The sequence below is a fragment of the Triturus cristatus genome, chromosome 5_1 (assembly GCF_964204655.1).
Source record: "Triturus cristatus chromosome 5_1, aTriCri1.1, whole genome shotgun sequence".
In the NCBI taxonomy this organism is placed as follows: domain Eukaryota; kingdom Metazoa; phylum Chordata; class Amphibia; order Caudata; family Salamandridae; genus Triturus; species Triturus cristatus.
The window spans coordinates 541855910-541868232 of record NC_140587.1 but is presented as its reverse complement, the minus strand read 5'-3'; positions in this window follow the sequence as shown (position 1 = coordinate 541868232).

Genomic DNA, 12323 nt, shown 5'->3' with positions numbered 1-12323 from the left:
AGGAACAGAAGAAGAAGGAAGTGTCACTTAAGTCTGGTGTGCCTCCCAAAACCTTTTTTGGTACACCAAAAATGACGCCTGCAGCAGCGGTGTCGGGGGGCCAAGCTGGGGGCAGCACCTCCACATCAGTGGGCCCAACCCGCCAACCCATGCCCAAGTAGATGAGTGTGGAAGAGGTAGCCAGCCTTATGGTGGAAAGCAGTGATGCTGAGCCTGAACTAAACTTATTGCTATCTCAAAGTAGTACACAATCAATGCAGGAGGGAACATCATCAACACAGCAGATAAGTGGTCAACAGCCGCAGCCACCGCCCGCAATAGTAGCTGTTGTTCCTCCCGAAGTAGGGGCAGTTCAGGAAATTGAGCCTCATGCAGAGGAAGAAGAGGAAGCCACTCCTTTAGAAGTTGCATTGCCTTTTAAATCCCCAGCAAGGAAAAGGAGGGTTAGTACATCAAGTTCTTCACCAAGCCCCCCTTCTGATGATCTAGATGTCACTTGGAAGCCACAAACTGAGTCTGAGAGGGAAACACATCACAAGAGCAGGCATGGGAAAAGGAAGGTTCCAGAAAGCCTTACACTTATGGATGTTGATGTAGAAGAGCAGGATGATGATGATGATGATGATGATGAGCCAGTCATCACAAACATCACTCCCGGGCCTGAGGAGATGGAGACCAACATTTTTACACTATCCAAAATGGATGCGAGGGATGTAGCACGCATACCTCCTACACAGGTAACACCAACACGACCTCCAGCTTCCATATTTACATTAGCAAAGGGCCGGCAGCGTCCTACATCCAGCACAACAAGCACCACCTCAGCAGAAGTAGGTAGTGGTCCTGCACAGAGTCAAATTCAACACACAACCTCCAGTTCATCTGGCAATGGGAGTGGGAGTGGCACCTCCAGCAGGAGACACAAGTTAAGCTCCCCAGTGTGGGACTTCTTTACGGTTAGCGGAAAGGAGGAGAACATTGCTGTATGCTCCGTTTGTCATACCTCTGTTAGTCGTGGAAAGCTTTGTACAAACTATGGTACCGGAGGCCAAATGACCCATCTGAAAAAACACCACGCAATCCAGTGGGAGGAGCACCTTAGGCTCATCAAAACTGGAACCATTGCTGTTGGGCTTAAACGAGTAGAAAGTCCACTCACGGTGGAACAGGAAGAAGAGGGAGACATTCTCTGTGCTAGTGGTACACAAGTAGCCCTGTCCCCAGCACTGCAGTGGTAATGCCCACATCCTCAGCCACATCTCATTGGCACAAGAGTAAGAGTCAGCCTGAGACACCAAGGAGCACTGCTGGCCCAAAAAGTGCGACGTTGACCACAGGAAGGAATACCATGCAGCCTACCATTCTTAGCATGTTTAGTAGGCCGGAGGGGCAGTATGAACGCAACCACCCAATAGCACGTTTGTACAATGCAAAGCTGGCACAAATGTTAGCACTGGACCTTCTCCCTTTTTCTTTTGTTGAAGGGGTGGGTTTTCTTGAGTTTGTGACCACCATCTGCCCAAAATGGAAAGTTCCCAGCCGCTACTATTTCGCAAGAGTTGCTGTTCCAGCACTACATCACGACGTGCTGCAAATGCTTGGAAAAGCCTTAAAACAGAGTGCTGTTCAGAGTATACACCTGAGAACAGACATGTGGACCAGTTGCCAAGCCACTGATTACATGTGCATCACTGCACACTGGGTCTCTTTTTCGGGTGTTAAAGATAAGATATCTGACGGTGTTGTTGACACCGCTGAGATTTTTAAAGACACTCGCAAACATGCAACTGTAGCCATGTTTGCTATGGAGAAATCTCATACTGCGGTTAACATTTTGGATGAGTTTAACAGCAAGGTGTTTGAGTGGCTGCGACCAAGAGGTCTTACCATTGGTTTTGTTGCCACGGACAATGGCAGTAATGTAGTTAGGGCCATGAAAGATGGTGGCTATTTCAGGGTGCCATGTTTGGCACACTGCATTAACATTGTTGTTCAAGAAAGCAAAGTCAGCAGCTTACTGACCACCTGCAGAAGAATCTGCACACATTTCAACCATTCTTTTAAAGCCTGGAAGGAGCTGAGGGTCATTCAACGTGACCATAAAATGCCAGTCAAAGCACTCATCCAAGAGGTGCCAACACGTTGGAACTCAACGTATTACATGCTTGAGCGTCTGTTTGAGCAGTACATTCCACTTAATGCTTATGTCATGAAAAGGTCAGGGGATCCTACAGTGAAAGGCATGAGAGTTGAGATGACCCAATGGGACCTTGTCAAAAGCCTGACAGAGATGCTACTTCCTTTTGAAGTCTTCACACGTGAAGTGAGCAGGGAGGACTGTACTATGGGCCAAGCTATCCCAGTGTTGTACATGCTAGAGCAACAGCTGAAGGAGGTGTCAGAAATGTACGCAGGTGTGGATGACAAAGTAGACGCACATTATTTGGCAGACACCTTATCCGCTCGCTTATCTCACAATACAAGGATTCAAAATAACATTCTGTCACATCCACATTACATTACTGCCTCAATTTTGGATCCACGTTACAAATCATTGCTGCGCAGTAATGAAGTCATTCCTTTTTCAGAAGTGAATGTTGCCCAGTACAAAACTTTGATAGCTGAGGAAGCCACTGAGTTTGAAAACGAAAGGATCTCCATTAAAGGCCCGCCCCCCCAGGGCCGAAAAAGTACTGCAGGGCACCCAGAACAAAGTTCTACTTCAGAGGCCAAGAGCAGTGCCTCCCAGCAGTCAACAACACTGCCAGCAATAACACCAACAGCACCAACAGGATCATCAGGCACATTTACAAAAACGGCAGGTGATTGGTTTCTACGGAAAGGGTATTGCACATCCTTGACTGATGCAAAGGCAAAAGAGGCCCAGGAAATCGGAGCACCCCTGAACATTGAGCGGATGGTTCAGGCCTATCTAGATGACACAACAGGGGTCTACCTGGAGCAAAGCCCATTGGTGTATTGGTATGGGAAAAGAAGCCAATGGCCAGTGCTCAGCAGGCTGGCAATTAAGTATGTGGCTTGCCCTGTTGCAAGTGTCTCTTCAGAGCGTGTTTTCAGTGCTGCTGGTGCCATTGTTACTGTCAAAAGGACCAGTCTCTCACCCAAAAGTGTTGAGAGGTTAACCATGATCAAAATGAATCAACACTATATACCACCAGAGTACAAAATACGTGAATCACAGGAGGAAGAGTAGAGCGACTTTGATGACATAAGTAGTGGGTTGTTAGACGTACTTCTGTCCGAACCACCAGAGTTTGAGGACGAGCTCCTCTTCCCTGACAACTAGGCTTTCAAATTGGTCTCCCTTCCTTTATTTGTGTGTGACTGTGTGTATCTGTTTTTCTGGTTCAAAATCTACATTCACAACAAACCCATCAACAGTCTCCTCTTTTTATTTCCCTATTGGAGTTGCACGTCTGTGCATAACTGTCCACTCCACTCCTCAGGGTCCTGCTCCATGTTCCTTACTCTCCCTAAGTACATTTCAAGCAAGTCAGACATTGGATGGAGATGGAGAATAGTACAATACAGGTTGCCTCTAACAGTCCCTCCATAAGAAGTGAAACGTGACTCCACCTATATTCCATTTTGTTTCCAAGCCGAAAGAAACTCATCACTGACTGGCAGAAGGATAGGCAGGCATCAGATCAGACAGCCAAAGAGAACACCAAGACAGGTAATGAGTGATTATTGTGAATGATGGTGGCATGCATTGCATTGGATGCTGGCTGACTACGAAGAATTGTGCATGCCATGAAGTAGAACTATACTAGTTTATCGACAAAGTAAAAGTGACTGAGGTGTGGTGACAGTTAATGTTTCCTTGTTGTTTAATAATGACCACATTGTACTCCTAACACTGCAGGTGCCGGCCAATATCCGTTGCAATTTGGTAATATGGAATATATTATAAACTTAATCAGTCACTACAGACTGAGTTGGTGTTGGAGAATACGTACCACACGGTCACCATCATGATGATGCTGAGCATACTATCTTTGCACACAGTCAGTTGGATTGGAGAAAATTGATGGAATAACTGCGTTTCATGGGCTGACTTAAAAGGTAAAAAGTTTGAACAAGAACCACAGCAGACCTAGGCTAGATGTCCGTGTAGTGGTGTGGACTGGAGTAGAGTGTAGTGGTATGACGGACAGTGGCACATTGATTTAGTCACTTCATTTGGAAAATTCTAGGTTTCCTGCAGTGCATATGACATTTCTCTGGCTCGGTCAAAATGTAAGTAAGGGGTAGGGTGCCTGGCCTGTGCCACGGTTCTCCTGTTCTGTGGCTGTGCTGGCTCCTGAATCCTGTCCCGTTGTTGTTGTACCTTAATGCTGTAGAGTAGACACTATGTAGCCTATCCAAGCTGCCTCAGTCTGAAAGTGTTCTCTCCAGAGTGTTGTCTTGCACTCCACTGTAATTGAGTTTATTGTTGTAAATGCTGTCATTTTTCAATACCCCGTTTGTTTTTCCATCTACACTTACAGGCCGGCCTTTACCCTGTGCTACAGTGGGAGAAACGACTCACACGTACCTTACCAATCCGCATCAGGCGTTTCATGGGCTGACTTAAAAGGTAAAAAGTTTGAACAAGAACCACAGCAGACCTAGGCTAGATGTCCGTGTAGTGGTGTGGACTGGAGTAGAGTGTAGGGGTATAACGGACAGTGGCGCATTGATTTAGTCACTTCATTTGGAAAATTCTAGGTTGCTGCAGTGCATATGACATTTCTCTGGCTCGGTCAAAATGTAAGTAAGTGGTAGGGTGCCTGGCCTGTGCCACGGTTCTCCTGTTCTGTGGCTGTGCTGGCTCCTGAATCCTGTCCCGTTGTTGTTGTACCTTAATGCTGTAGAGTAGACACTATGTAGCCTATCCAAGCTGCCTCAGTCTGAAAGTGTTCTCTCCAGAGTGTTGTCTTGCACTCCACTGTAATTGAGTTTATTGTTGTAAATGCTGTAATTTTTCAATACCCTGTTTGGTTTTCCATCTACACTTACAGGCCGGCCTTTACCCTGTGCTACAGTGGGAGAAACGACTCACACGTAGCTTACCAATCCGCATCAGGCAGGCAGTGGTACCCAAGATTGATGTGCGGAGTGTCCATGGAAGGGAGGACCAAGAGGAATGACGAGAATGATGCAACTCCACATTTGGACCAGGATAATACAGTAACTTTAGTATCATCATTCGTCTTTACATTTATTTGCTTGCTTTTTTCTCTTCAATCATTACGACTGTGTGTTGTGGTTTGTTTGTTAATTGATCCAACTTTTTTTAAATTTCCTTAGCTAGCTTGAAAAATAAAAGTAAGCCCGGTACAGCATGTAATTGGGTTCGGTCTGAGCTCTGAGGGCGGCAGACAGGCAAGGCAAATTTCAATTTCGTCCCTGACTGTACTGTCTCATTGGGTCATAGTAGTTATAGTACAACTCATTATCATTAAACATCAAGTTATCTTCCTCAGCATGCATGCATTTGCTTTCTCTCACTTCATACTTTGATTTCTTTGATAATGGATCATGGTCGTCTTACAAGATTGTGTTTTACTTTTGTTGTGTCCATGCATATTGTCTGTTTTTCTTTCTCAAACCTTTCCCAAAACCCCACTTCCCATCCAATCATCAATCCATAACCCTCTTCCCCCGGGCTGTGTGATTTATATTGAGGTGTGATGTGATGACTATGTACACCAATTGATCACACGCTTGCTGGGGCAGATGTGGTGAAAGCAACACTAATTGAATTTCAACTAAGGCAGGGCAAGGATCTTCTTCTGCTTGACCACCCATGCTGTAGTTTACTTTGTGTTCTGTTCTACTACTCCTCCCACAGTCTCAGTCAAGTGACTTTCTCTTTCTTTTTTCAAACGCTATTGCCAGTGTCTACTACTACCACCACAATATTGGCAGCTACTCCGTCAATTTGGGAAACCAACCATGCAGCCATCAGTGTGCCGAACTTCATCATCAATCAAAGGTAAGATAAGTTTGGTGGGAGGTATGGACTAGGAGGAGAGACTGACAGTACTATTATGACAATTAAAAATAACTCGGTGAGGGGTACTGCATCTATCGGTTTGTGTGTTACAAAATCGGCAGATCTTTTAAATCAAACACTGGCTGTGGGCATGCAGCAGCACGGAAACAAAGTAAACAACCATGTAACTTACATTGAATTTGGAAAACTGTAACCCACCCCAAAACATTAACATCGTATAAATAAATAGTAAGTATATTTTGAATGTCCCCTAACAAAAATAAACTATCCCGCTCTGACCTAACCCACCCCCCTCCCTAACCCCAACGAAACGAAACGAAAATACAAAGTCCCAATGTCCGTAGAAATCCCCAACGCCCACAAACCCACCCACCAACAAAAGGAATTAAAAAAGGGGCAAACGACGAGGTCCTCTATTGTCGGCAGGCCTTAAGGTGTTTGTCCACCAGGATCTTTACCCGCTCCTCCATGTTCTCCTTCAAGCGGGCCATCCGGCGGAGCAGCTGGCGGCGAAATGCCCTACAGTTACATCCAGGGTGGGGGGCAGCAGTGCTGGAAATAGAGGCGCGGCGGCGGGCGGATGCCGGACCACAGCGCCGTGAAAGTGGAGGCCGGGCCTGACTGGGGCCCGGGGCATTGGAGGAGGCTGCAGCTGCAGCCACCTCCTCCTCCTCCTCCTCCTGAGCCACCAGCCGGCGATAATGCTCGCCGATGGCCTCCAGTTTCCGGCGCCGGGCCCTAGCGGCCAACTCCTTCCTTGATGGTTTAGTGGAAGGAGTATCATCTATATCAAGAAAGAAAAAGAACATGTTGGAGCCAATACTCTTAGCAAAACAGGAACACTAAAATCATTCAACACATAGTGTCACAGTATCACTAGCAAGCACAGTTCATAACATTTGGGATTTGGTGGTGGTAAGTATCTCTAATCCTACTTCCTTGGACTCTAACATTTGTGACAGTTTCCGACATTATTTATAAATATAATCGTACTATGTATGTACTCCGGAACACCAGTCGTGCTGTTCTTATCTGTAGTTTAGCCCAATTACATAACCTTGTTGTAGGCGGCATGCCAGCTCCATCAGCTAAGCTTGCACCCAAGAGAAACAGATATGAGCCACATGATGCAGACTCACGTTAGTTTTATTTACTACTACTGTCTGCAGGTGGGGAAGCTCATCTTTTTGTCTGACGCCTTACGACCGTTGGCACTGGTCATACTCTGTTACATGAGGGCAAATGGCATGCACAATTTCACTTACACCCTGCCATGGGTACTACAGAAAGGCTGATTATTTATCGGATCCAACGATCATTGCTTATATTCATATTATAGATGCTGCTAGTGCTAATACGATATACGACATCAGGTCGGTAGCGGTCGGTGGTGGGAGTGCTGCCGGTCGGTGACGTGGGAAGGTGCAGGGTGGGGATGGTAAACGATGGATTAAGGACATTCACAGGTAATTAAAGAATACATTAAAACAAAAAAAAATTGCTGCACACAGTAGCACACACTGCATCGCATTCGGCGGTGCAGTGCGCACCTTGAAAATAATTTTATTTATTTTTATGTTGATTACCTGTATTTGGCCGTAATACACAGTTTACTCGCCATTGCCACCCACCCGTCCCCTCCCCATGTCACCGCCCGCCAACAATCCCACCACCAACCGCTACTGCAGAGGGTACTTTGCTTTCATTGATTGTGTAACCAATATCCATAAACAACAGATAGGCCACCCTTTGTAGGCTGGCTGCCCCAATCGAAAATACATTAATAATAATAGGTAGGGAGTGGTCCCCAGAGTGGGAGGAAGGGGTTTCCGCTTGATAATATATGACGTGCTTGCAAACTACTGCAAGTGTACTGTATGCTCATAATACTACCTTGATTCCCCTAGCCTTTGCTACTGTCGCGCAGTTTCTTTTACATTTTCTTCAAAGTTAGAATCTCCAGTGACACTTTCCACCTATACTGTCTCTTGGTGATAGTACATCCAGGCATACATCCATTAAAGTAAACGTCTATCCTTTTTTATATATCTCTTAACAAACCTTAGTTGGTTTCACCAACAAACACCCATGCTTCTGCTTCTTCCTTCCTTGCCTTGGCTTTGAGTTTGAACCAAAAACACAGCTGATTCTTGCTATCTAGTACTATCCACCCATACTGTGTCGCCCACCCAGGCAGGCATTCTTTCACCTTCCACCCATCCTTCAACAACCCATGTATCTGATCTTATTACTATCAGCCACCTATGCATGCTTCCAACAACATATCCTTCTCTGCCAGTCAGTCATATTGTTTATCTCGCCCATCCTTCCACCCTTAGTGCTTTCCCTCTTTGTTCAACACATCCATCAAGGTCATCTGATCTGAGTTTGTCTTCTCCATAAAACATTCACAGCTGATTTTGGAGTCAAATAGAAGAGGCCATTGGTTACTCTACTCACGCTGGTAATGCTACGTAAAGGGTGTCTTCTTCAACCGTTGTATAATAAGTCGTACAGTACAGTGAAATAGTGAACACAGTTCCATCTAGCTGTAATGTCAAGAAGTAATGAATATAACTTACCGTCGCCGGCCACTGCTGCTGGATCCCCCCTGGGCCCTGTGTCTCCTGCAGGTGCCGCCAGTTCACCTGCCCCCTCCGGAATGGCTGCATCGCTGGCCCCGACGGCACTGGTGGATGGTAGTGTGCCTAGAAAAAAGCATCACAAATTTTTTAGATGCCTGTAAACCTCCCCCTATTTTAAGTGTTCACTTGGAACATTGAAAAAAAAGTTAATGAGATGCAACATACATCAGCACTAGACAGTAAGTACAGTCAGTAGACAGACACTAGTAGGATATGGTTCCACTTCCTAGGGTCATCTAGTCCTACTCTACTCTTTTGAAAGTTAGCCTGAGCCATGAGTAACCCTTTTAGACTCATCATGTCGACTACTACTCTTTTGGTACATATTATACCTGCCAGCTTATTGACATGTGCAGTAGATGCCTTTGAGGCCACTTGACTGTTGCGTACAAGTGAAGAGGTCGAAAAAAAAAAAACTTATTGACTTTGTTTAGTTTATATTGCTTAGCCATCACATACATGTTACACTTTTTGGCATGACTGCAAAATGCTAGCATTCACCAGTATACTATCTAACGGCTAACTCGCAGCGTTTTTCTCATATATCATAGGCGGAAGATTCCCTTCTACAAACCAGAGATTTACAGAGCATATTGGATGCAAGATGATGTAACCTGTATTTCTACGTTCTACGGTGAGGGGTCTTCCAGAATTCAAAAGATCTTGGCTCTTGTTCTTGTTGTCAATCATGCACTTGTAAATGTTTACTGTTTTAATGTTAGGCTTTTTGCTGGCTTATTGACTATGGCTGTATTAAATTAAATTTCATATTAACGATGTACAGAGTTTGATACTTGTTTCAAATAAACCTTTTGAACTTACACATAGACTCTGTGGTATTTGGTGTGGTGCAGTGGACTTACACAAGTGTGTGAGCAAAATGGTGTTTGTTATTATGTTCTGGGTTGTCTCTGTCTCAGTCATCATCAACATTGTGTATCTTCTTCGTGGGGGGGGGTCGGGAGTGGGACCCTAATGTGAGACACTATAGCTAGTCGGTCAGGGGATCCTGGGTTCTTCGGACTGAGGTGTGATCAGTAAGATCCAACCTCCCATCAGCAACATCCTATTTTGTTGTGCATAGTTCTGTATGTGGCTCTGCAGAATCCTAGACAATAGTAGTATCATGTACTATCCGATCGAAAATACTAGTCAAATATCTGGTTGGGCATTTTGTTTGTGGTAATTGTCAAAGCCTCAACATTGAGAAGACTTGAAGAGGACAACCCAAAGGACAGGACCCAGTGGCTAGAGCTATTGGTCAATCAGAGTTTTATTGTTGCAAAGAAAACCTTCTATTAAAGAGTGGGCAACTGTGCAAGCTTCGCTACACACAGAGTAATAATAGTAATAGTAGTAGTAGTAGTAGTACAGAGAGTCATAGCAGAGGGAGTTAGAAGCAACTTAGAGGCAGGGATAAACAGAATTAGTAAACAGGTCAAAGAAGTAAGCTTTTGTAAAAAAGAGATTCAGAAAGTGGAACCATAATTTAGAGTTTGGGAAAAAAAGATGCAGTAACATAACATTTAGGGAAATATAAATGTCAATCTAACCAATGGAGGACTTACTGGGGCCAGCTGCAGGAGCCTCAGTAGAGGAGTGGTCCGGGGGTTCCCCCGCCGACTCCGACCCCGTCTTCTTGCCCCTGGGTGGTGCTGATGATCATGTAAAATATAATAAAGAAAGAGACCAACATTAAGGAGTGCTGTGAGAAAAATAATAAATCATTTGGAAAAATAAGTCAAAGAACATTTTAGGAAACAACAAGTGCAATGAAATTGACCTATCTAATCAGATGGATCGACTACTGGCTGCTTCCTAGTGCATTTACGGATCGTCTACTTATTTATGAACACTCCAGTGTTCCATGATCATTCTGATTCCAAATACTAACAAAGCCTAGTAAGTACCACCTGACCTACACCACCTATTCCAGACGGGCCAATTGTTCACTAAGTCTGCACTTCAATTTTTTTCAGCCATCAAATGCATACATGAGATGAAGGACACATGCATAGTTGCATACATTAGTGCATACATACAACAAATTGTGGGTTGATTGCATAATTCTGATCTAGTTCTGCTACTGACTGACCATGCTAAGCCTACCACTCACTAAACAAATTACAAAAGGTTCGACGGAGGACTGGGGTAAGCAGCACTCAGTGACAGAGGATGCGTCACGCAGACTGCATAAAACAATTAGTAACTACTACTAACAAACTAAACCTAGTATCCAATATCCATCCACCACTATTTCACAGTAGGACAATGGAAGGACTGGAGTCTCTCTAGCAAATCGCATTACCTAACTTCAGTTCTGTAAAGTAAACTCTTACATAATCAGCCTCAGCACAAGCTAGTGCAAACTAAGTTGCAAACAAGTAAGAGTACCACCGTGCACCTGGGTCCTTAAATCAAAGAACAGTTTGCTTTTTGGAACGTAATTTACCAGCAACGCTTGGCACGCAGCAGTAATCTTGTTGTTCATCTAATTTAATATACACAATCAGTTACTCACCAAGCCCGACGACCTCGACACCTAGCAGGTCCAACAGGTCCTGCTCCCGGTCCAGGATGTCGGACCACCGGTGGGCTAGCTGGTTGTGGGTGCGCCGGATCCCAGAGCACCGGAACACGGCCCGGCGCACCTTCGCCCACCGACGGTGCCGCTCCTGGGTAGCGTACCCGGAGCTGGGCCTGCCGCCTGCTGCCAAGGTCAAGGGGAGGAGGTGCTGGATGAAGAAAACAAGAGCCGCCACCTCCTCCTCCCCAAACAGTTGCCGGGCCTGCACCCCTGCAGGACGCATTCTGCCGCAAGGCAGGCGGCGCTTCTCTGCGCCTGCAGGTCCCTTGCCCTTGGGACTTGGTGTGCCCTTGGCCATGGTTCTGGGGTGGGTGGGAGGCGGAAAAGAAAAGTCCGAAGGGGAAAAAAAGTTAGGGGGAAGAAGATAGAAAGAACTTTATAAAAGTAACAAAAACAGAGTAAAAGTAGAAATAAAATGCAAAATATAAACTGAGGCAAACAGAGAGATAGATAATAACTAAAAAAAGTCAGGAAAAAGGCTTTAAAGACAAAGGATTGCTAAGATAAAGGGAGGATACAAAAGTAGGCCCAGAACCATGGCATAGAGTGAAAAACAAGATGGCCGCGCCCATTCGCGACCGCGTGGGTAAGTTTGCGCGATATTTCTCGCGAACATGTACTATTCATCGCGAACAAGTAAAATGCGCTCCCGAACACGTCAATGCACATCGCGAACACGCTATCCGCGACCCGGAACAGGAAATAGGGCATCGTGAGCGGGCAGGACAATAGAAAAACAAGATGGCCACGCCCATTGGCGACCGCATGGGTAAGATCGCGAGATATATCCCCCGAGCATGCAAACAGCTCCCCGAACATGCTTACCGCGCTCGTGAACAAGAAAAAGCCATCGCGAACAGGTTGCCACAAGCAACTACGCAAGCTCGCGAAGCTTCGCGAAGGTCGCGTAGTGCAATGACATCTTCGCGAAGCTTCGCGAAGCGCGACTACGGGAACTACGCCCAGGGTTACTTGACACACAACTCTAAGTTCAGTAGAACTTACTGTATACTAAGCTTGATGTTATATGTACCTAAGGTACCTTTAGTGGTTTTCAGTTGATCAATTC